At 42.5% G+C, this 26691-nt stretch overlaps 1 protein-coding gene across 7 annotated transcripts in view; it reads left to right on the top strand.

Annotated features, from left to right (window-relative positions):
- The first annotated feature begins 1477 nt into the window (after window positions 1–1477).
- LOC101425218 (zinc finger protein 596-like) overlaps window positions 1478–26691 on the top strand; it is a 75702-nt gene continuing 50488 nt past the window's right edge. For 2 of the 7 annotated variants that reach the window (XM_071215073.1, XM_058296735.1), the window contains exons 1-2: window positions 1478–1821; window positions 5017–5101. The gene's annotated coding sequence lies outside the window, so the exon portion shown is untranslated. The remainder of the gene's footprint in view (window positions 1822–5016; window positions 5102–26691) is intronic. The other 5 variants (XM_058296739.2, XM_058296734.1, XM_071215072.1 and 2 more) reach the window with 5 other exon arrangements.

The following is a 26691-nucleotide window of genomic DNA, read 5'->3' as shown; positions in this document are numbered from 1 at the left end:
CTTTTCTGACAAGGTGATATGCACTCTTCCCACTCCATCTCTGGCTGGGTTGTCATCCATTTATTCGGTCATTTCTTCATTCCAAAACACTCATGCTCTGTGTGAGCCAAACTAGCAAACATATGACTAAAACAGTCAGGATAAATGCTTTGAACTTGGCAGCACAGTGGGTGCAACTTGCTGGGGGAGATCTAGAGTCACCTTTCCTCCTCCTCCTTTGGAGAGGTATCTCTGAGAAAGTTTCAGTATTTTACTTCATGTAGTTTGAGGCTTATGTGTTATGTGTTATGTGTGCATATATTTCACTTATTATGTATTCTTGGTGAATTTATCCTTTCCTGGACTGGGAAAAAATATTTTCTGGCCATATTCATCCATTCCTTCTTCCACAGCCATGTGCTGAGCAGCCATCCTGAGGCTCCAGGTGTCCTAGAATTCTGTCATCACCCCTGCTCACCTCTACTGCCTCAGCCTTCACAATCCCCCACCGGCATTCTCCTCCTCAGGCATAGTGAACTTCACTCATTCTCTCAGGAGGTTATGCTTATGCTTGCCTCTGGGCCTTTGCATGTACTCTTCCCTCTCTGGACCAGCATCTAGCTGGCACCTTTTGGCCTTCAAGGTGTCAACTCAGTGGACTCTTCCCCATGAAGTCCTCCTGCCTCCAAGGCAGGTGGCTGCCCCTCCTCTGGACCTGTCCCATTATAGCACACCCCCTTGTACTGCATTTGCTTCTTTAATTGTCTGGTTCCTCCACTCAACTGGACAATTCTTAGGGCAGAGTAAGGACGTGTTTTGACTGCTGTTTTACTCTCAAGAAGTAGCCCAGAGCTCGGTACTGAGGAGACTGTCATTAAGGGTTACAAGCATAAGTGAATCCCCTTAAAGTCCTGGGATCCAAAGTGGGAAATCAATCCAGTGCAGTTGCTTCTATATTCAGCAAGTGCCTAGGACAATCATTCACATTTAGCAAAATGCGAATGAGGAACTAATTATGATTGCATTTAAAACCATAAGGCCCTGAGAGAAGATGCACTTCATCTCAGCAGTGGGAAAGAAAGGCAGGAGTCCAGAGAGCTTCCTCCCGCCTTGGTCGTTCAAGAAAGAGCTGATCTCAGTCCTAAAATCCTGCACAGCGAAGGTTCTTAGCTTTCCAGAGTTTGAGATGGAAGGTAGAAACTGCACTGGAACAGAACGTACAGGCTACTGGGGCTGGACATCCATCCCTCCTGCCTGACAGAAGAGAGAGATGCAGCTTGTGAAGATGTGCTGGGGGTCTGCAGGGCATCCAGAGCCTTGTTCACACCAAGCCCCCCTGAGTCCAAGGGCCTCCCCGCGGCCATCTGCGCGGTCAACCCTAGACTCTCAGCGTGGCCCTGGGCTCACTCTACCCCTACAAGCAGGGCGTTTGCGGAAGTTTGGTTTGCAAACTTCATCAGAGAGAGACCCACCTGCTACCCGTCGGGGTCTGTGAGCCAATGCGTGAGGGCGCGCGGGCCCGAGTCAGCGAAACGCACGGCGCAGCCGCCACCGCCAAACCGACATGTTGGAGCCAGCGCCGCCGCCTCCTTCCCTGCACCCTCCGACCGGGACTGAGAGGGGGCCGCCACTCCTCCGCCTCTGCGCCCGCCGCCCGCCCCGCCTGGGCCGCAGCCTCTTGCGTCCGCGTCCCAGCCCCGCCGCTCGCCGCCTCCGCGCTCTCCAGGCCCAGCCGGTTCCCCAGGCCCCGCGGGTTCCCCCGCCCCGCCCCGCTCCGCTCCTCCGCGGGCCCGCAGCGGCCGCCGCGCCAACATGGACGCCGCCAGCGCCTTCGCCCGGGAGGTGAGGGGTGCGCGGGCCGCGGGCCGGGCCCGCTCGCGAGGCTGAAGGCTTTGGGCGGGCGGGGGTGCTTCCTGCCCGGGCTCCCGGCGGCGGGGCCTGCGCGGAGAAGCCATGGGTCCGGGCCTGGTTGCGCCGATGGCCGCGGGCGCGGACCCCACCCGCCACTGCAGCGCTTGCAGAGTCCGCTAACGTCACCCTTGGAGGGCCCGAGGCTCCTGCTCGCTGCTCCCGCCCCGCCCTGGGCTCCGCGGCGCCGGGAGCCAGCTGGGGGAGGCGGGGGGCTTAGGACGCGGTGCCGCTGGCGTGCGGGGTCGGGGGAGGGGAGCGGGAGCGTCCTGCGCGCTGGGCGGAGCGGGGCCTCGGGGCTCCGGCTGCTCTGGCCGCTAGTGGCTCCTGGGCTCTGATCCCCGCAAGGGGAGTTGGAGAGTGTTCACCCTCTCCTCCGGGATTCGCACGCCTGGGAAGCGGGGTTAGTAAGTGGACAAGGGGCGGCTTCTTTTCCTTTAGAGTCGTGCCCATAACCCTCTTACAGCTCTGTGACCCAACGTAACCCCGAAAAAGTTGGATGGGAAAGAGGATATTTGCACTTCCTCAGTCCACTAGTAATCCAGCTTTGCCCTCCAGTCCCCCACCCTAGGCCCCCCTCTCCAGGTCATTCATTCTGGGCTTCCACCTGAGGATACGTTTACGTGTGAAAAGCTCCCCAAACCCGGAAGGAAGCTGTTTGCCGCCTTAAAGCTCTCCAGTTGCCTCTCAAATCATTCCAGGTGCTGGCCTTGTGTAGGGCCCCATCCTAGTTACCAGAATGGATTGGGGGACGGTGGGGGGTGGCTTGACCACTGGTGATTTATTAATAAAATGTTGTTACAGGTGGAAACTATTGTCGTGTGTTGAATTGGACTTTCTTCCACTAAGGATAAACCAAATCTGAAAAAAATCTGATATGATAGTTTGAGATGTCTTGATAACGTTATTGAAAAAACTTGGTGCATCACACTAGATTTTCTTAGTTTGGTTTATAAGAGAATTATGGTGTGGTAACTTTCGTTTCTATTTGCAGTGCTATAATTTGAGAGCTTCCAGTTTTGGGGCATTTACTACCGTTTATTGCCTTACAAATTAGTTTAGAAATTATTTGTTTTCCATTAATGGGTACATAAACTATTGTAACTGCAGTAGTTGCAGCAAGTATTGAACAATGTCTTGCAAAGTTCATTAGTGATGATTTTCAAAGTAACATAATAGTTCCTAACTTCGATGGTCAACGAATTTATGATAATACTCCCAGGTACTTCAGGTTTGAAAGTTGACTTTGTTTATTTGAAGGTATGATTCATTGGAATATTGGCTCAATAAGGGCAGGGCCTTTGTATTTTCTTGCCCCCACCTCAGCAGGTGCTCAGGAAACACTTGTTTAAGGAGTATTAAATAAGAATGCAGATAATTTTTTTTTTTTTTACAAATTTGAAGTACACTTCCCTCCAAAAGTAAGACCTAACCATAGACTATTTTTAATGAATGGCAATTTAAATGAACAAGGAAGAGGATTTTTAGAGTACTCTTAAAATCAACATATTTAATTCTGCATTTGGCATTATGGAAGTTGACATTAAGCACATTATTAAGTAAAGTATTTTCTACTAACCCTAAAAATATGTGATCTAGCACTAGTGTTTACTTTGAAAAAGCAATATTAGGAATGGTATTGATTACTTATAAAGGGAAGTGGGATTTAAAAATTGCAAAATGAAAATTTTCTTATTGTTGCTCATTTTCCTTCTCAAATAATTTTCTTTTATATTCTTTGGCCTTTTTTATCAACAGAAAATCACATTTTGTTAGTTTATATTCTTAATTGAAGCTGTCTCTTGCTAAATTTAAACTTTCTGGCCACATTAGTCTGACTTTAAAATCCATCTTCTTGTGTCTGCTTGAGTTGTAGTGATTCTGAAATGTTTCTTCCAATTCATGATATTAAAGTTGGGAGAATATGGATTCCTCTATGTTATCGGCTGTTCTCACAAAAGAATTTAAGAATATTCCAGTTAGGTTAGGTCAGTAAAAGAGTTTATTGAGAAATGAGAGAAAAGAACAGAAGCCCAACCCACGATGTAGATGCCTGCTCTTCCTGGGAAACAGAAAGCATTTGGTTTGAGGAGCTGCTTTTATTAAACCATCATTCTCCCCTCCCATTTCCTAATGTTGGGGTAAAAGCCCCAGCTCTTTGCTGTCCTTATTGGTTGCTCTACCTTTACGTGTCATTGGACCACTGATGAAGCCTTTTGGTTGGGGTTATCCAGGAACAACGGTGAGGCCTGCTTGGAGTTATGGGGGGCCTCCCATTGACCCCAGAAAGAATTCCAATTGGGATCTTGTAGCCAGGGTCTAGGCGAGCTCTTTCCCGCTTTGTTCTTAGTAGCAGCCTTTCCTCTGGGTGATTCTGAGAGGGGTCTCAAGGCCAGTTCTCTACCGGGTCTCAGCTGTGACTCGTCTTTTCCTTTCCCTGTACTAACCTGCCCCAACTACCCCCTCAGAGAGTTTACTCCCTTACTCTTAAGAGGGAGCTGAAGGGGATGGTCATTCTTCTGTGGCAGCTTCCTGCTGGTTAGGGGGAGTAGGCCCTGTCTGACAGGGTCTAAGATTCCATGGCTCTTCTGTTGAGGTTATGGTAAGATGGGTCTGGCAGTGTGGTTGGAACTGGATGAATGAAATCCCCATGTGACTAATATCTTGTTCTGGAAGGCATTGATTCTGGAAGAAATAAACTTAGTGCGAATTTTGAAGATTCATTGTCCCTCTAAAAGGATGAAGATGATGGTAAGTGGCCTAAAAAGGGGGCCATCTGTGACATACTAGACCACAGGAGTGAGAAAGGCAGGTGCCTCCAGAGGCTGTGTCCTCCTGAAGTTGGTGGGCTTCATGTTCGAATGCTGTCTAGAATTACTCCAGAGTGATTACATAGAAACAGCTTTCTTTCTTGAAGCTTCCGACTAGTTCTTTTATTGGTGTAGTATACTCAATGGGGATTTAAATGGGCACTGAGGAACTGATAGTTTCTGAGGTTCTGAAGATAAAAGGGAAATCATAGTCATGATGTTGTAGAATATTTTGCAGACTTCACAGCCTGTTTTGGAGCTCTTTTCTCATAGCAATATTCCTTCTTTATTGATATATGTAAACTTTCTCTCTTCCTAGCAAAGAGAAGTCCAAGGAGTTATCATCTTCTCTTTGGAGCCCAATTCTGAACTCTACCAACTGTCAGAGCTACTGATTACTGCAGGTGAGCAGAGCACTGCTGTGATGTAAATACAAGGATGGGTGGGTGGGCAGATGCAGGCTTGTGGTCCCCCAAGTACAAGCATAGAGGGAGGCTCTCACTTGCTTGATGAACTGTTGGCAGGCATTTATAGGGGGACCAAGGATGGTGCTCAGACTCAACAATGTTCCATGGGGAAGAGTGGAAAAATAAAATGAGAGCACTATATTTGTCACTATGGGCCTCTATGTGTGTGAGATAGAAACAAGGCACAGAAGTGGGTGTTACGGATGGAGCCACAGGTCACAGATATTTCAGCACAGTGTGCTGTCATCTGCACTGTCTGTGCAATGCACCAAACATGAAGTGGTGGATGGAGAGTATATTAGTTAAGCAAAGGGGTACGGATGCAAAGTACCAGAAGTCTGTTAGGTTTTATAAAGGATATTTATTTTGGGGTAGACTTTCAGTTACCAGGTCATAAAATGTAAGTTACTACCCTCACCAAAGTCTGTTGCCACGTGTCGGAGCAAGATGGCTGCTCACATTAGCAAGGGTTCAGGCTTCTTCCTCTTTAAGGCTCCATGGTCCCAGATTCTTCCAATATCAGCTGTAGGCTGGGTTAAGTCTAGTCTCTCTCCCGGAATTCGAATATCAAAGCTCCAACTAAGTCTTCTGCCTTGTCATTTTCTCTGCAATTCCCAGTCCACCGAGGTGGCGGGGACTCATCGTCCTACTGACGTGGCCCAATCAAAGTCATAATCATAATTTAACCAAGTAAAAGTGAAATCGCTGAATCCAATCCAATATAATATTCCCAGAGGAACTGACTAGTTCACAAACATAAACCAATACCTAATTTTGGATTTCATAAACAATACCAAACTGCTACAGAGTTACATGACAAGGGCATAGGGCAACACACTAACCATTACAAAATCTAGGTGGTAGGTCTAGAGCTGTTTTCTGTATGATCTTTTCAGCTTTCTTGCATTTGACATATTTCATAATGAAATTTGGGGGGAATAATTGTGTGGAAAAGAGATGGAGAGTAAAGATGGTGTGTGAGCAGGTGTGTAACAGATGGTATACATAGGAAGCCTGTGATGTGACTCAGCAGCCCCCACGGAGGGGACAAGGGAGGTGCCCCACGTGGAATCCCGGTCATGGTGATGGTTGGGGAAGGACAGAGAACAGGTGAGGGTACATTCCATTCAGAGAGGACGACAAACACAACTGCCTCAGGACTGAGGAGACCTCAGGTACCCCCAGGTCCACTAGGTTCACTGTTCTGGAGAACCCTCTCAGGCCAGGCAGAGTTCTCATGTTTTGACCAACCATTCCCTTCAGGCAGTGAGGCCTGGATGTAGCTTCTCTGGTCATAGATATTAATGGAGATGTGCCCACCCAGCACAGTGGTTATTACCACCAAGCAGATGTCCACTGAAAACTGAAGAGGCCAGATTGTTACCTAGAGAACTGAGACACTGCAAAAGGTGTATCATTTCTTTGAACATACAGACAGAAGGGAACAGGAGTTAATCTCCAACCCTGAAGAGGCCCTCTTGGACACTGTGTCACAGAAATTTTTTCTTACAGGACCCTCCCCCACCAAACCTCCTCAATGTTACTGTTTGAACAATGTTTATGAAACAGCTACCCTTTGTGGCATCACCTTTTACTCTTTCTTTCCCCACTATGCACAACTTATGCTTTAAGGGGTCACCTGGAATAACTTCAAATCCTTGGCTCTCTTGGTGGGCCATGCCAACGGGGACCCCATAACTACCTCTGCAAATCAAAGTGGTGAACACTGCAGTATCGCCTGAAGCAAGTTGTGGAGCTTCTGCTTGTGATCCAAAATCTCCTAAAAGGGGGAGACGTTATACCCACCATCTCCCCATACAATAGCCCTATCCCTCCATTTCTTAAAGCCTCCACCATTGAAGGACAATTAACCCCCAAAATACTATCCTCAGTGCACAAGGCCAGCCCATCAAAACTCATATTCCCAACTTCTTTTAATTAATAGAAAGTATATGAAATATTACAGGCTATTACTTTGCTGATACTGAGTTGGCCAACTTATTTTAGTCCATGGAAATACATATTATATATTATATATATATATATATATAAAGTGTATGTCCTCACTGGTTCCCAGTGGATAACCACCTGGAAAGTGAAACTCCAGCAAACTGGCCAGCAGTGATGACAATAGCCCCAGCGCAAATGGTTTGTTGCTGGAGATGATAATGCCCTCTCCACAAGGCAACCAACAACAGGGACTGTACTTCTTTCCCTAGGACTTGCTTTTACCAGGCCTGACTCACTTGTACCATGCTACCTACACCTTAGGTACCTACACCTTAACCAGGTATCCTGGTTAAGAGATGTTTTCACCAATATGACGCCAGCAATAATGCTTTTATTTATTTTTAAAAGATATATAGAGCACACAAAATTTTTCAAATTAAAATATAGGGGGTTCCCATAAACCCCAGTCCCCACACCCTGCACTTTTCACACAACGACAACTTTCATTAGTGTGGTAGATTCATTTAATTTGATGAATACATTTTGGAGCACTGCTGCACAACATGGATTATAGTTTACATTGTAGTGTAAACTACATAACTCACTACATTCAGTGGGTTATGGCAGGATATATAATGTACTGCACCTGTCCCTACCATATCATTCAGGACAACTCCAAGTCTTGAAAATGCCTCCATATCACTCCTCTTCTTCCATCTCACTGCTTTCAGCAACTCCTGTGGTCACTGTCTCCACATCAATGATATAGTTTCTTCCATTGCTAGAGTTACGATGTTTCATAACCATTGTTCAAGTAGAATACCAGTTAGTCCACTCTAATCCAAATTTTATTTATCCTCCTGAGGACCCTGGGATGGGATGTGCACTCCACCTCTCAGTTGAGAGGGGGCTTCAATCCCACACAGCTGGTGGATGGGACTCGCGTGCCTGCAGCTGTAAAGTTTCTTGGTTTCTTTGTTCGGTGGTTGCCTTTTTGTTTGTTTTTTGTTTTTTATTTTTTTTATTAAATTGTCTTTGTTTTTAAAAGATACATAAATCACAAAAAAATGTTACATTAAAAAATATACAAGGAAGCGGACTTGGCCCAGTGGATAGGGCATCCGCCTACCACGTGGGAGGTCCATGGTTCAAACCCGGGGCCTCCTTGACCTGTGTGGAGCTGGCCCATGTGCAGTGCTGATGCGTGCAAGGAGTGCCATGCCACACAGGGGTGTCCCCCAGATAGGAGAGCTCCACGCGAAGAAGTGCGCCCTGTAAGGGGGGCCACCCAGCGTGAAAGAAAGTGCAGCCTGCTCAAGAATGGCGCCACCCACACGGAGAGCTGACACAACAAGATGATGCAACAAAAAGAAACACAGATTCCCGGTACTGCTCATAAGGATAGAAGCAGTCACAGAAGAACACACAGCGAATGGACACGGAGAGCAGACAACTTGGGGGGGTGGAGAGGAAGGGGAGAGAAATAAATTAAAAATCTTAAAAAAAAAAATGAGGTTTCCACATACCCTACACCCCACGCCCCCACTCCTCCCACATCAACAACCTTTTTCATCATGGCGGCACATTCATTGCATTTGGTGAATACATTTTGGAGCACTGCTGCACCGCATGGATTATCGTTTACATTGTAGTTTACACTCTCCCCTAGTACATTTAGTGGGTTATGGCAGGATATATAGTCCAGCATCTGTCCCTGCAATATCATTTAGGACAACTCCAAGTCCTAAAAATGCCCCCACCTCTCATCTCTACTTCCCTCTCCCTGCCCTCAGCAACTTCCTTGGCCACTTTCTCCAGATTAGTGCTACAGTTTCTTCTATTACTAGTCACAATAGTTCTGTAGTAGAATAACAGTAAGTTCAATCTAATCCATATTTTATTCCTCCATCTTGTTTGGTGCTGGAGGAATTGGTGATGTCCACTCCACCTCTTTATTGAGAGGGGGCATAAATCCATGGCTGATGGATACAATTCTCCTGCTTGGAGTTGTAGGCACTCTTGGTTCCCTGGCATGGTGGTTGTCCATCCTCACCTCCCTGGCAGCTGACATGGTTAAGTCCAGCATACTGGAGAGTAGGTCCTGCAACACCACTGAGGCTCAGGGCCCAGCATGCACATGGGCAGCCCAGAGATTCAAGTCTCTTGGGCATACACCAACTCCAGCACCAACCACAGGTTCAGTAAAAGTGACAGAAGAGGATGCATAGAGAGGTCACATCTGAGTCCAACTCTATCACACTGAGCAGCACAAATTCCAAAGTACAGCCCACTGGCAAGGCCTCGAACTCTGGAGCCATCTTCCATGACCGTAGGACCTGGGTTTCTCCATAGCCCTCAGGAAAAGCACTACCTGGGTTTTTATCTACTTTGGCTGTCTCTGAGATCCTGCTGAGACATGCATAAGTGCAATCCCTTTGATGACCTCCTGACTCATTTTTAAGTCTCTTAGCCATATAAACTCATTTGTTTTTAACATTTTTATTTAAGGTCTTTTCTAATTGCATCACCAGCCGCTGCTTAGTAGAAATCCCTCAGCACCAGGGAGGCTCATCTGTGGAAGTCATGTCCCATGCTGGGGGGGAATGTAATGCATTTATATGCTGAGTTTCGCTTAGAGAGTGGCCACATTTTTGTAAAATGGAGGCTCTCGGGAGGTAACTCTTAGGCACCCTGCAGCACTAGGCCATGTTGAAATTTCAAGTACCACAGGCTCATAAGCATAGGCATCAGTATCAAGGGCCCATCATTGGACCATCCTTCACTGGTCTTTGCCCTTGTACTTGGGGGATTGTTACTCTACCATCGGGGAATGCAACAGAGCTCCCCAGGATGGGAACCCAGCACTCCCTCAGTTGATGTGAGAATCTCTAACTACGGTGTCAATACCCAATGAACATCCGAACATATCTCTATACCCTATATGCATGCCCTGTCAAACTCCTTCCTATGCATCCCCCATCAATAATACCCCACACCAGTGCTCCTCCCCTGCCATATTTGAACTGCTTTGTGATCCAAAACGTCTTCAAATTGAAGCCTAATATATTGGCAAATTCAATTAATAGGAAAATGAAATAGTAATGATAGATTTAAACATTTGAAATAAAATTCATAATAATTTAGAAAAACTAAAAGTAAAAGTATTGTGGTGTAAAATGAAAAATATTAAAATTTTTTTTTGACATTTTGCCTTTCAATGCTGTAATAGGTATTGTCCTGTATGTACAGTGGCAATGCAGTTTCTTCCATTTCTTCCTCAGTGTCTTACATCTTTTTTTTTTCATTATGTCTTCAGAGAACTTATAGGTCACTTTAAAATCACATTCAGGATATAGGGGACTCCCATATACCCCATATCCTCCCCCTTATCTCCCTTCCCCAATATTGATCTTTTTACATGTAGATGTTACATTTGCTACAGCTGAGGTACAAGTATTGAAACATAGCTACTAACCATGGTCGGTAGTTTACATTATGGTTTACATTTTAGACTGTACACTTTTATAAATTTTTGGTGAAATTTAACATGGCCTGTATCCATTATTGCATGATCATGCGGAATAATTCCATTATCCCCATTTACCCTCTCTTCCATCTATTCTATTCGTCTTCCCCCTCCCCTCGGAGCCCACAGCAACAACCAAACTTCACTGCTTGAGAGACAGGATTCATAGATACTTGCAACAAAGCCAAGGGCTTGACACACTAGTCTGTCCTCCCCCAACAGGAGCCATCCATGCTCTGGAGACACCCTCCCCTCTGTTTGAGAATATCAGACCTCCCCAGCATAGGGGTACAACACCTTTGTGCTCATATGGATTTCCGTCCACTGTTATCGCATACTATGACAAGATCAGCACTCACACACTCCCTAGAAATCTGCCCCAGGTGCACCCTGTGCCAAATGCCCCCCATCCAACTCCCTAAACCAGTAACCCTTCCTTATTATATTGTCTAAAGGGTTTTCTCAACATTATACTTTCATGTACTGCCAATCTCCCATGTTCGCCAGCTCTACCCCCAAAACCTCCCCCTAATTCCATATACCATCCAACCCATCTTCCCAACCCTAGCCCCCGTCAAGTCTTCACAGCCAAATGCAGTAGTTTCCCTGTACCCCTGTCATCCCTTCACTGCACAACTACTTACCTCTACTTTATCAAAGATTTTTCCCATGTGGTTATAGGCTCAGAACCTTCCTCTCCCCCGCTACTTCCTATAAGCTGATCTTCTAGACTCTAGCTCTCTCCGATGGTTTTATTTGCATAATTCATATCAGAGAGGTCATATTGTCTTTGTCCTCCAATGCCTGGCTTGCTTCACTAAACATCAGGTCTTTAAGATTCATCCATGCTATCCCATGTTAGTACTGTATTCCTTCTTACAGCTGAGTAGTATTCCCTTGTATGTATATACCACATTTTGTTTATCCATTCATCTGTTGATGGGCATTTGGGTTGATTCCAGTGTGTGGCAATGGTGTATATAATGTTGCTATGAACATTGGTGTGCATATGTCTGTTTATGTCCTTGTTTTCAGTTCTTCTGAGTATATACCCAGCAGTGAAATTGCTGGGTCATATGGCAAATCTATAGCTAGTTTTTTGAGGAACTGCCAAACTGTCCTACACATTGGCTAGATCCTTCTACATTCCCACCAGCAGTGGTTGAGAGTTCCCATTCCTCCACATCCTCTCCAAACTTGTAGTGCTCTGTTTTATTAATAACCACCAGTCTAATGGGTATAAGATGGTATCCAATTGTAGTTTTCATTTGCATTTCCCTAGTAACTAGTGATGTTGAGCATCTTTTTATGTGTTTTTTATCCATTTGAATTTCTTCTTTGGAAAAGTGTCTGCTCAAATCTCTTGCCCATTTTTTAAATGGGTTCTTTGTCTTTTTATTTTTGATATATAGGATTTCTTTATATATCCTGGGTATTAGACTCCTGACAGATATATGGTTACCAAATATTTTCTCCCATTGTGTAAGCTCTCTTTTAACTTTCTTGACAAACTCCTTTGGGGTTCAAAAGGTTTTAATTTTGAGGAAATCCCATTTATCTATTTTTTCTTTTCACTATTCATGCTTTGGGTGTGAAGCTCATGAAGCCATTTCCTATTACAAGGTTCTGTAGATGCTTCCCTACATTGTCTTCCAAGGTCTTTATGGTCTTGGCTGTTTGTATTTAGCTCTTTGATCCATCTTGAGTTGATTTTTGAATAAGGTGTGAGATGGTGTTCCTCTCTCATTCTTTTGGATATGGATATCCAGTTCTCCAAGCACCATTTGTTGAAGAGGCCATTCTCTCCCAGTTGAGTGGGCTTGGTGGCCTTATTGAATATCAGATGACTGTATATGTGAGGATCTATATCAGAACTCTCAATTTAGTTCCATTATTCAGTATGTCTATCCTTGTGCCAATACCGTGCTGTTTTGATGACTATAGCTTTGTAGTATGTTTTAAAGTCAGGTGGTGTGATTCCTCCGATTTCATTTTTCTTTTTCAATATGTCTTTGGCTATTTGTGGCCTCTTGCCCTTACAAATAAATTTCATAGTTAGTTTTTCCAGTTCATTTAAAAATGCTGTGTTGATTTTTATTGGTATTGAATTAAATTAATAAATAGGTTCGGGTAGAATAGACATCTTAATAGTATTTAGTCTTCCTATCCAAGAACAGGGAATATACTTCCATTTATTTTAGTCTTCTTTGATTTCCTTTAACAGTGTTGTGTAGTTTTCTGTGTAAAAGTCATTTACATCTCTTGTTAAATTTATTCCTAGGTATTTGATTTTTTAATTTACTATTGTAAATGGTATTTTTAAAAATTTCTTCCTCAGATTGCTCATTATTGGTATACAGAAATGCTGCTGATTTTCGTGCATTGTTCTTATAACCTGTGACTTTACTGAATGCATTTATAAACTAGCTCTAGAAGCTTTGTTGTAGATTTCTCAGGGCTTTTATGTATAGGATCATATTGTATGCAAGTAGTGAAATTTTGACTTCTTCCTTTCCAATCTGGATGCCTTCTATGTCTTTTTCTTGCCTCAGTGCTCGAGCAAGTACTTCTAACACAATGTTAAATAGTAAGGGTGATAGTGGGTATCTGTGTCTTGTTCCGATCTTAAAGGGAAAGACTTTAGGATTTCACCATTGTATAAGATGTTAGCTGTGGGTTTTTCATATACGCCCTTCATCATGTTCAGAAAGGTTCCTTCTATTCCTGTCTTTTGCAGTGTTTTTATCAGGAAAGGGTGCTGTATTTTGTCATAAGATTTTTCTGCATCTATAGATATGATCATGTGATTTTCTTCTTTCAATATGTTTATGTGGGTATTACATTTATTGATTTTCTTATATTGAACCATTCTTGCATGCCGACCCCACTTGGTCATGATGTATAATTCATTTGATGCATTGTTGAATATGATCAGCAAGTATTTTGTTGAGGATTTTAGCATCTGGTTTCATTAGAGAGAGTGGTCTGTAATTTTTCTTTCTTGTGGTGTGTTTGTTTGGTTTTGGTATTAGGGTAATGTTGGCATCATAGAAAAAGTTAGGAAGTGTTCCTTCTGTTTTGATTTTTTTGAAGAATTTAAGTAAGATTGGTGTTAGTTCTTTCCAGAATGTTTGGTAGAATTGACCTGTGAAGCCATTCAGCCCAGGGTTCTTCTTAGTTGGGAGGTTTTGAATGACTAATTCTATCTCTTTACTTGTGATTATTCTCTTGAAATCATCAATTTCTTCTTTCATCAATGTAGGCTACTTATGTGTTTCTAGGAATTTGTCCATTTCCTCTAAATTGTCCTTCCTGTTGCATGTAGTTTTTCAAAGTATCCTTTTATGATACTGTTTATTTCTGTGGGGTCAGTGGTGATATCCCCTTCCTCATTATTCACACAGTATTTTGCCCCAACTCAGCCGTTTTTTTGTAAGAGTTGATGTAAGTGCATTTAATGTAATGCCATCCTGCCTCTTCCATTTAGAATAAAACAGGGACTTTTCAATTTGTCAGGCTGTGTGAGCAACTCTGGGGTAGATAGTACCATAAGGGGCTGTTGTATTGTCATAATGTCTTAGCATCCTAGACCCTATCAAATCCCTCAGTGTCCATCGAGACACCTGCTCAAGACAAACAGCTATTTCCTTTGCTCTCATCATCCTACCTGGGTTAGGCCCCTTCAAAAGTCAAAGACAAATTCCCCAATCACCACTCTTTCTTCACCAACTGCTAGTGCCCCACCCATATAACACTACAAAAGAATAGTCCCCAGGTCCACTGTAACCTTTTACTCACCGCCAGCTTGCAGGGGCATACAAGAATTATATGTTTCCCTACGTGACCCTATAGGAAGTACCACTCCTCTCTATTCTAGGACCTGTGACTACTAATCAACTTTTCTTTCACAAATCTCTAATGTGGATTGTCCTTGCTTCCCCTGCCTATCTATATAAAGAGCTTTATAATATCTGTCTGTTCAGAAAATTGTAATTATCATTTAAAATACAACTTGGTACTAAGCTGTTTAAAATGCAGAGCTCATTAAAATCTTCCCCCATAGTCAAAGACACAGCAGAGGAAATTAGGCTCTTACTTTTCCCACTCTTTTCATTTATGAAAAAAAAAAGGGCTGAGCCAAGTTAAGGAGATCAGATTAAGGATGCCAGTCTGCCCAGCGTTCCTCTCTTGTGTGTTCCTGCATTTGCTATACAGAGGGGACACTGAGCCTCTCAGAGAGCCTTGAAGCTGCCTTTATATTTAAAAAATTGACAAAACCTCTTCTCAAATTCTAAGACATCATCATTATGATGACCACAGAATGCATTGGGGTGTCTATCCCAACCCCAGGGAATGGCCACCATCCTCCAGGTCAGAGAGAAGAAACAAGTCAATTCTGGCAGCAGGCAGGACTATGACCACTTGGCTAGAGGGTATGTCCCCATCCGCAGCCCCGATTCATCTGCAGCCACATGCCCATCCTCACTCGTGAGCCTGCCAGGAGCCTCCTCCCCATTCAGAGCCTCATTCCATGAGGAATCCCATACCCATCTGGATCCCACATACCCATTTGCAAGGTGGGCACATTCATAGTCATGTCAGTATCCAGAGCCTCATATGTACCTGATGTTTAGTCCTGGCTCTTTGACATTTCATGGTGGCTACCACCTCCTATATGACCTGTCCCTCCTCTGGATTCTTGTTGGCTCCAGTATTTTCCCAGAGATCTGGGGTTTCTGACTCCCCTGGAGAGTACCCTGAAGCAATATGGGGCTGCTAGTTTTCACAGGTTTGGGAGGATCGCCTCCAGGGCTGAATCTCCAGACAGGATCTCCCTGGAGGATGGGGGCAAGACCTTGTTGAAAGATCCCAGTGGCATGGAGCATCTGGCAGACAGGAGCAAGTTGCCTCCTGCAGAATAAAGGAAACAGCATGCCAAGGCTGCAAGGAGGCCTTTAGATATGGGGCTATGTATTTCAAGACATGGAAACCCTAGTAGCACATGTGAGGCTTAACCCATTTGCGAGGGGGACCAGTACTTGTTTGCTTGAAACTGTGCACCTTATCAGGCTATAGCTTGGGATGGCCATTGCCCTGTTACAGGCAGGTGGGGGTAGTTCTGGAAAGAACCCATGTTCATACACAGAGCCCCCAGTCACAGCCAGGACTCAGCAGGAATTGTCCTCCCCTGAGCAAGGCGACCACCCGACCCATTTTACATAGGCTGCCAGGAAGCTTGGAAATGAGTGTGTTGCTATAGGTTGTTTTCTTATCATGTAATGTATCTTATATGCAGAAGAATGGGAAAAAGAAAACAAAACAAAACAAAAACCAAGAGTAAAACCTCAGTTAATCACCCACAGTAAGAAAGAAACCAGGAAACCCTATGCTCCCTTCCTGTTCCCCTCCACCCTTACCTGGTGGTCACTTCAGGTATGGTGGGCATGTGAGAATCCTTCCTTTACTTTTCCTTCATTTTAAAAACAATTTACTGAAGTATATCTTTCATACATGAGCATATATAAAAAATAATTATATAGTAAAAGTTGTAAATTTATAAAACAAATACGCTGTGCATATTTGTATCATATAGGGCTCCTATACATCACCCAACTACAAATACCTTTCTTGTGAAACATTTGTAAGAAATTATGAAATAGCTTTCATCAAAGTTTTACTTATTAACTATAGTTCATATCTTATATTTGGTCTATTTTTCCCCAACCAAATCTATTTTTTTTGTTTGTTTATGAACCATATAATTTATCCAAAGGGCACAATCAATGGCATTTGGTATAACCATCAAATTGTGCATTCATCACTTCAGCATTTTCATTACTCCAGAAAAAAAACAACTATCATACATGATCATACCCATATGTTAGTACTACTTATTATAAATCCTATGATGTGCTTTCACCATTTTTATTCATTTCCCAACACTGGCAAACAAATTTTTACTAATTCTTCATGGATTAAACATAAGTTTTCAATTCTCTATTTATAATATATTCTCTAGTGATGTATATTCTAGTTATTAAGTCTATGATTTTGTTCATTAATTTTAGTGATAGCAAGATCATACCATATATGTCCTTTTGAGCCTGTGTTGCTTCACTCAACATAATGCCCTCAAGATTCATCCACATTGTCATAAGCTTCATGATTTCATTTCTTCTTACAGCTGAATCATAGTCCATCTTATATACATACTTGCTTTTTTTATCCATTTCTCAGTTGATAGACACTGATAGACACCTGGACTTTTTCTATCTTTGGCAGTTGTGAATAATGTCCCTGTGAACATTGGCCTGCAGATGTCTGTTCATGTTACTGCTCTCAGTTCTTCTGGGTATATTGCTAGTGGTAGTTTTGCTGGGTCACACAGTAGATCTATTTCTGACTTCCATAGGAACCACCAAAATAGACATCCACAGTGGCTGTACCATTCTACAATCCCACCATCAGTGAATAAGTGTTCCTATTCTCTGTGTGCTCTCCAACACTTGTAGTATTCTGTTTTGTTAATAGTGTGCGTTCTAATAGGTGTGAAATGATACCTCATTGTAGCTTTGATTTGCATTTCCATAATGGCCAGTGATACTGAATAATTTTTCATGTGGTTTTTCACCATTAAAAAAAATTTCAATTCAGGTCTTTTGCCCCTTTTAAAATCAAGGCATTTGTCTTTTTTTGATGTTGAGTTATAGGATCTCTTTATATATTATGCATATTAGACCATTACATATATGTGATTTAAAAATATTTTTCTGCCATTGAGTAGGCTGCTTTTTTACCCTATTCACAAAGGCCTTTGAGATGTGTGTTTAAATTTGAGGAGGTCCCATTTATCTATTTTTCTTTTGTTACATGTGCTTTGGGTATAAAGTTTAAGAGACCCCCACCTACTAAACAGTCTTGTAAATGTTTTCCTACATTATTTTCTAGGAATTTTATGGTCGTGGCTTTTAGGTTAGGTCTTAGATCCATTTTGAGTTGATTCTGTATAGGGAGTGAGATAGGGGTCCATTTATTGAACAGACTGTTCTGTCTCAGGAAAGTAGACTTCCTGGGCTTATCAAAAATCAGTTGATCATATAGTTGAGGATCTATTTCTGAACTCTCAGTTCAATTCCATTGATCATGTGTCTATCTTTATGCCACTATCATACTGTCTTGACGACTATAGTTTTGTAATACACTTCAAGGTCAGGGAGCTTGAGTCCTCCATATTAGCTCTAATTTAGCTCTTTTTTAGGATGTTTTTTCACTATTCAGGACCTCTTTTTCTTCCAAATAAATTTTTTTTGCCTTTATTTATTTTTTTAATATTACATTCAAAAAATAATTAGGTCCCCATATACCCCCCACCCCCTTCACCCCACTCCTCCCCCCATAGCAACAACCTCCTCCATCATCATGAGACATTCATTGCATTTGGTGAATACATCACTGAGCACCGCTGCACCTCATGGTCAATGGTCCACACCATAGCCCGCACTCTCCCACTTTCCATCCAGTGGGCCATGGGAGGACATACAATGTCCAGTAACTGCCCCTGCAGCATCACCCAGGACAACTCCAAGTCCCGAAAACGCCTCCACATCTCATCTCTTCCTCCCATTCCCCACTCCCAGCAGACACCATGGCCACGTTCTCCACACCAATGCCACATTTTCTTTGATTACTAATCACAGTAGTTCATGAATAGAATATCAGTAAGTCCACTCTAATCCATATTCTATTCCTCCATCCTGTGGACCTTGGAATATTTGTGTCCACTCCACATCTATATCAAGAGGGGGCTTAGATTCCACATGGATGCTGGATGCAATCCTCCTGCTTTCAGTTGTAGGCACTCTTGGCTCCATGATGTGATGGTTGACCTTCTTCAACTCCATGTTAGCTGAGTGGGATAAGTCCAACAAACCAGAGTGTAGGAGCTGAAGTCTGTTGCTCCTTCCAAATAAATTTGGTTATTGACTTTTCTGTTTCATAAAGTAGGCTCTTGGAATGTTCATTGTTATTGCATTGAATCTATAAATTAGTTTGGGTAGGATTGACATCTTTATAGTGTTTAATCTTCCAGTCCAAATGTGCTTCCATTTGTTTAGGTCTCCTTTGATTCATTTTAGCAATGTTTTGTAGTTTTCTGAATACAGATCCTTCACTTTCCTGTAAAGGGTCAGTATTCCCACAGCCAACAACATACTCAATAGAGAGAGGTTGAAAGCTCTCCCTTAAATTCAGGAGCAAGATAATAATGCCCACTGTCACCACTGTTCTTCAGCATTGTGCTTGAAGTTCTAGTTAAAGCAATTGGGCAAGAAAAAGAAATGAAAGGCATCTAAATTGGAAAGCAGGAAATAAAACTCTCACTTATACAAATGACTTGATCTTATATTTAGATAATCCCAAACTGTGTACAACAAAGCTATTAGAGCTAATGAATGAGTTCAACACAGTGACAGGATACCAGATCAACTCACTATACTATACTTTAAGTGTAATTTTTCTGTAAAAGTAAATGTAATACTTCTCTAAAAATAAAGTTTATTATAAAAAATCATTTTTTTTATTATGGTAAATATACTGTATTTTTTTTCCAAATTCTACTCAATGTATTCATTTTTTAAAAAATATTACATTAAAAAAATATGAGGTCCCCATTCACCCCCACCACCACCACCCCACCACTCCCCCCATAGTAACACTCTCCCCCATCATCATGACACATCCATTGCATCTGGTGAGTACATCTCTGGGCATCGCTGCACCCCATGTCCTGTGGTCCACACCATAGTCCACACTCTCCCATGTTCCATCCAGTGGGCCATGGGAGGACATACAATGTCCGGCAATTGTCCCTGGAGCACCATCCAGGACAACTCCAAGTCCCGAAAATGCCTCCACATCTCATCTCTTCCTCCCATTCCCCGCACCCAGCAGCCACCATGGCCACTTAAAAAATCATTCTTAACTACACCAATTATCTGTGCATCTGTTTTGAGGTAAAAATAAATGAAGAAAAATAAAAAATATTTTCTTGTCATAGTTTTTGCCCTCTAGTTTTAGTATCTATTGATGATTCTTATAGTAATTATCATTGATAATTACAAAATGAAGATTTTTATCCACCATACTATAAATTCACCAAAATGAATTTGTAGTATACATATATAAATGTATATTTGCGTGAATGATGGATTCATTCTTATTTTACTCAGTAGGTTATAATTCATTACTATACTTTAAAATACCATATTTGATAAACAAATTTTCCCAGATTTGGCCCATGAGAACTTATTCAACCTAACACTTATGTCCTCTCTGTGTATCTGTAGCATTAGTTGATCACTTCCTTTCTTTCTGGCACAAAAAGATGCTCCAGGCACATCTTGTATTTTCTCTGTCCCATCCCAGGAATCAGCCATTTCTTCAAGAATCCCTGGTTCCTTTCCCCAGAATGGTATTTAGAAACCAGGATCTTGATGCTAGATCCCTTCATTATAACGGGAGTCATTGCATTTAGTTCCTTTTAGTGGGAAAATAGGAAATACATTCATAGAGTAAACCCAGGAGTTCATATTGATACATCCAGTTCCATTTCAATACCACAAGGTTCTTCCTAGCCTTTGCCATTCCATATTTTTACAGCAGTGAGAAACTTGGCTCCTAACATCCTGAATATATATATTTTTACTCAATTCTTCAATATACAGTAGCTTTAGAGTTGCTAATCCATACCTCTATGAAAAGAAAGCCTATTACATAAAGTTCTATATTTGTTTTCAGTTCTTTTTGTGTTTTGACTTGAGGTTATATAGTCAAAGTTCTTTGTTCAGAAGATACTTGGGCTAATTCTTTTGTTTTTTCAGTTTAGTATGTTATTCATTTAAATTATATTTCTTCCCAGGGTTTATTTCTCTCTGGGATCAGCTCCTTTGTTTTTTCCACAAGATCAGCTGTAGACTATCAAGCATACAGCTCTGTCTCTCTCTCCCCAAGGCTTTTACCATGTCTAAGGACCTGTCTATTCTTCAGTGGGTGGGGACTCAATACCCTACTAATGTGGCACAATCAAAGTCCTAATCATAATTTAATCATGCCTAGGTACAGACCAATTTATAAACATAATCCAATATCTATTTTTGAAATTCATAACTATATCAAACTGCTACACCTTTACTTCTTTTTTAATGTAAGCATTTAGGGCTATAAATTTCCCTGTCAGCACTGCCTTTGCTGCATCTCACAAGTTTTTTTTAAACAGTTATTATTAAAGTATATCATTCATACATGAACATGCATAAATAATAAGTATATAGTAAAGGTTGTGAACTTACAAAATAAACATGCATAGCATCATACAAGGGTCCCGTACATCACCACTCCACCAACACTTTCCATTGTTGTGAAACATTTGTTACAAACTATGGAAGAGCATCATCAAAATATTACTATTAACTATAGTCCCTATCTTACATATGGTGTATTTTTCCCCCAACCCACCTAATTTTTAAAATATATATTTATTTATTATAGAGATTGTGAACTTACAAAACAATCATGCATATGTGTAGAATTCCCATACAACACCCCTTCACCAACACACCACGCTGTGGTGGAGTATTTGTTACAGATTATGAGATAATGTTATCAGACTATTACCACCAACCATGGTTCATTGCGTACATTGGGCACACTTTTTCATACTCCCCCACCCCATTTTCAACACAATATATCTTAACATTGATGCAAGAATATTATAGTATTTTTGTTAACCACAGTCAATACCATGCAATATTTGTCCTCTTCTGCCTGGCTTAATTCACTTAGCATAATGTCTTCAAGATTCATCCATGTTCTTAAATGTGTTCCAATTTCATTTCTTCTTATTGCAGCATAATATTCATAATATGTATAGACCACATTTTGTTTATCCATTCATTGGTTGGTGGACACTTGGCTTGTTTCCATCTTTTGGCAATTGTGAATAACGCCACTATGAATATTGGTATGCAGATGCCTGTTTGTGTCACAGTTTTTTGTTCTTCTGGACATATTCTTAGTAGAGGAATTGCTTGATCATATGGCTGTTCTATATTTAGCTTCCTGAGGAAATGCTAAACTGTCTTCAACAGAGGCTGCACCATTTGACAATCCCACAAACAGTGGAGTGTTCCTTTCCACAAGTTTGTTGTTGTCTGTTTTTTAAATAATGGCCATTCTGTGTGGTGTTAGATCATATCTCATTGTTGTTTTGATTTGCATTTCCCTAACAGTGATATGGAACATTTTCTTCATGTGCTTTTGGCCATTTGTATTCCTTCTTTGGAGAAATGTCTATTTAAATCTTTCCCCCATTTTTAAATTGAGTTGCTTGCTCTTGTTGAGTTTTATGATGTCTTTATATAGACTAGAAATCAAACCCTTTTGGATATATGGTTTCCAAATATATTCTGCCATTGAGTGGGCTGCTTTTTCACCTTCTTGTTGAAGTTATTTGAATCACAGAAGTGTTTAAGTTTGAGGCAGTCCCATTTATACATGTTTTCTTTCATTACTCATGCTTTTGGTGTAAGGTTTAAGAATCCTTCACCTACCACCAGGTCGTAAAGATCTTTCCCAATGTTTTCTTCTAGGAGTTTTGTGGTTCTTGCTTTTATATTATGTCTTTGTTTTGTTTTTTTTAAAGATTTTATTTTTTATTTATTTCTCTCCCCTTCCCCCACCCCCAGTTGTCTTCTCTCTGTGTCCGTTTGCTGCATGTTCTTCTGTGACTGCTTCTATACCTATCAGCGGCATCAGGAATCTGTGTTTCTTTTTGTTGTGTCAGCTCTCTGTGTGTGCAGCACCATTCTTGGTCAGGCTATACTTTCCTTCACACTGGGCAGCTCTCCTTATGGGGCGCACTGCTTGCGCATGGGGCTACCCTACGCGGGGGGACACCCCCATGTGGCACAGCATTCCTTGCACACATCAGCACTGCTCATGGGCCAGCTCCACACGGGTTAAGGAGGCCCGGGCTTTGAACCACAGACCTCCCATGTAGTAGGCAGACGCCCTATCCATTGGGCCAAGTCCGCTTCCCTGATTCATTTTGAATTAATTTTTATATAAGGTGTGAGATAGGGGTCTTCTTTCTTTCTTTTGGCTATGGATATCCAGTTCTCCCAGCAGCATTTGTTGAATAGACTGTTCTGGCCCCCACTGGGTGAGTTTGACAGGCTTGTCAAAAATCACTTGGTCATAGATGTGAGGGTCTGTTTCTGAACCATCATTTCGGTTCCGTTGGTCTGTGTGTCTATTTATGTCAATAGATGCCTTATGTCAACAGTTTACTACTGTAGCTAGGTAATATGTGTTTATTTATTTATTTATTTTTAATTTTTTTGTCTTTATTTTTTAATATTACATTAAAAAAATATGAGGTCCCCATATATCCCCCCACCCCCCTCACCCCGCTCCTCCCCCCATAACAACTACCTCCTCCATCATCATGAGACATTCATTGCATTTGGTGAATACATCTCTGAGCACCACTGCTCCTCATGGTCAGTGGACCACACCATAGCCCACACTCTCCCACAGTCCACCCAGTGGGCCATGGGAGGACATACAATGTCTGGTAACTATCACTGCAGCACCACCCAGGACAACTACAACCCCCAAAACTGCCCCCACATCACATCTCTTCCTCCCACTCCCTACCCCCCAGCAGCCAGCATGGCCACTTTCTCCACACAAATGCCACATTTTCTTCGATTACTAATCACAATAGTTCATGAATAGAATATGAATGCGTAAGTCCACTCTAATCCATACTCTGTTCCTCTATCCTGTGGACCTTAGAATGGTTGTGTCCACTCCACATCTATATCAAGAGGGGGCTTAGATTCCACATGGATGCTGGATGCAGTTCTCCTGCTTGCAGTTGTAGGCACTCTTGGCTCCCTGGTGTGGTGGTTGACCTTCGTCACCTCCATGTTAACTGAGTGGGATAAGTCCAATAAACCAGAGTATAGGAGTTGCACGTCTGTTAAGGCTCAGGGCCTGGCTATCACATGGTCAGTCCAGAGATTCAGGTCCCCTGGGTATACGTTACACCCCAGCACCAACTGCAGTTCCGGTAAAAGTAACAGGAGAGGCTTGTGGACAGAGATCACATCTGAATCCAGCTCCACCACACAGAAACACAAACTCCAAAGTAGAGCCAACTGAGATGGCACTGAACTCCATCTGCCATGACCATAGAACCTGTGGATCTCTGTAGCCCTCAGAAGAACCAACACCTGGGGTTGTATCTACATTATCTGTCTCTGGGACTCTGCTGAGGTGTGCATAAGGGCAACCCCTCTGATACCTCCCAGCTCTTTTTGGAGACTCATAGCCATATAAACTCATTTGTCCTTTCCATTTCCCCCTTGTTTCAGGTCAAAAAGCATTTTTAACTCCTGGTATTATATGTAGACTGAAATATTCTGCTGGTCCGAGTTGACCCTTTTATTCAAGGTCATTTTCTAGTTACATCATCAGCTGGTACTTGGTAGTAATCCCTCCGTGCCAAGGAGGCTCATCCCCGAGAGTCATGTCCCACTCTGGGGGGATGGCAACACATTTACATGCCGAGTTTGGCTTGGAGACTGGCCACATTTGAGCAACACAGAGGCTCTCAGGAGGTAACTCTTAGGCACCCTGCAGCTCTAGGCCTTGTTCTTATTTCAGGTGTACAGGCTTACAAGCATAGTCATTAGTATCAAGGGTTCATTGTTGGACCTACCTTCTTTTTTGGTCTTTGCTGTTGCACGTGGGGGATTGTTGCTGTTCCTTTAGGGACTGTGATAGAGCTCCCCTGGTTAGGAACTCAGCATTCCCTCAGTTGTTGTTTTTAATTGTAACCACTATGAAAATATCCAAACATTTTTATGTACCCTGGATACACATTTTGGAACACTGCTGCACCAAATGGATAATATTTTACCCTGTAGTTCACACACTTCTCCCAGTACATTCAGTAGGTTATGGCAAGATGTATAAAAGTCCAGCATCTGACCCTGCAATATCATTTAGGACAATTCAAAGTCCCAAGAATGCCCCACATCACATCTCTTCTTCCCTCTCCCTTCCCTCAGCAACTACTGTGGTCACTTTCTCCTCCTCAGTGCTATAATTTCTTCTATTACTAGTCACTATAGTTTTATAGTAGAATATCGGTAAATCCACTCTAATCCATATTTTATCCTCCATCCTGTGGACCCTGGGATGGTGATGTCCACTCCACCTCTAGATCAAGAGGGGACTTAGATTCCACATGGATTATGGATGCAATTCCTCTGCTTTGAGTTGTTGGCATTCTTGATTACCTTGTGTGGTGTTTGACCATCTTCACCTCCCTGTTAGCTGACCTGTGTAAGTCCAATGAACCAGAGAGTAGGAGTCGCAACTCTGCTAAGGCTCAGGGCCCAGCTGGCACATGGGTAGTCCAGAGATTCAAGACCCCTAAGTATACACCAAACCTACCACCAACCACAGGTTCAGTAAAAGTGCCAGAAGAGGCATGTGTAGGAAGGTCACATGTGAGTCCAGCTCTATCACATTTAGGAGCAAAATTCCAAAGTAGGGCCCTCTGACATGGCACAGAACTCCAACTCCATCTGCCATGACCATACACCCTGTGGATCTCTGTAGCCTTCAGGGAACCAGCACCTAGGGATGTATCTGCTTTGGCTTTCTCTGGGGTCCTGCTGAGGTGTGTGGAAGCGTGACCCCTCCGATGACCTCCCGACTCTTTTTGGGAAACTCTTAGCCATATAAACTCATTTGTCTTTGCCATTTCCCCCTTTTATTCAAGGTTAAAAAGCAGATTTCAACACTTCATCCAAACTGTAGGCTGAGATATTCTGCTGGTCTGAGTTGACCCTTTCATTCAAGCTCTCTTTCTAGTTGTATCAGCAGTTAGCAATTTGTAGTAATCTGCTGGCACTAGTGAGGCTTCTCCCTAGGAGTCATGTCCCATGCTAAGAGGAAGGTAATGCCTTTACATGCTACATTTGGCTCAGAGAGTGGCCACATTTGAGCAACCTGGAGGCTCTCAGGAGGTAACTCTTAGGCACCCTGCAGCTGTAGGCCTAGTACATATTTCAGGCACACAGGCTCATAAGCATAGTTATCAGTATCAAGGGCTCATCATTGGACTATCTGTCTTCACTGGTCTTTGCCCTTGCACTTAGGGGATTATTGTTGTTCCTTTGGGGAATGTGACAGAGCTCCCCTGGGTAGGAACTCAGCACTCCCTCAGTTGACATTTGTAACTGCAACTATTATAAAAATACCCAACATATATCAGAACATTTTTATGTCCCCTATATACATGTCCTGGAGAACTCTCCCCCATTCATGTGCCCCCCATCAGTAACACCCAACACCAGTGTTCCTTCCCTGCCATAGTTGAACCTCTCTGTGGTCCAAAACTTCTTCAACAATGAAGCCTAATATATTGCCAAGTTCAATTAACAGGAAATTGAAATATAGTGATGGGTTTAAATTTTAGAAATAGAATACATAATAATTTAGAAATACTAAAATAAAAATAAATCAGTTTATTAATAAAATGAAAAATATTATAAAGCTCTGTTTGAAATATTTTGCCTTTCATCACTGTAATAGGTGTTGCCCTGTATGTACAGTGGCAAGGCACTTTCTTTCATTTTTTCCTGTGTCTACATCCTTTTTTTTTTTTAAAGATTTTATTTATTTATTTATTTCTCTCCCCTTCCCCCCCCACCCCAGTTGTCTGTTCTCTGTGTCTATTTGCTGCATCTTCTTTGTCCTCTTCTGTTGTTGTCAGCGGCACAGGAATCTTTGTTTCTTTTTTGTTGCGTCACCTTGTTGTGTCAGCTCTCCGAGTGTGCAGCACCATTCCTGGGAAGGCTGCACTTTCTTTCACGCTGGGCGGCTCTCCTTATGGGGCGCACTCCTTGCGGCGGGCTCCCCTACGCGGGGGACATCCCTGCGTGGCAGGGCACTCCTTGCGCTCATCAGCACTTCG

This window comes from Dasypus novemcinctus, chromosome 5 (assembly GCF_030445035.2).
Source record: "Dasypus novemcinctus isolate mDasNov1 chromosome 5, mDasNov1.1.hap2, whole genome shotgun sequence".
Taxonomy (NCBI): domain Eukaryota; kingdom Metazoa; phylum Chordata; class Mammalia; order Cingulata; family Dasypodidae; genus Dasypus; species Dasypus novemcinctus.
This window is presented reverse-complemented; position numbering and strand designations above follow the sequence as displayed.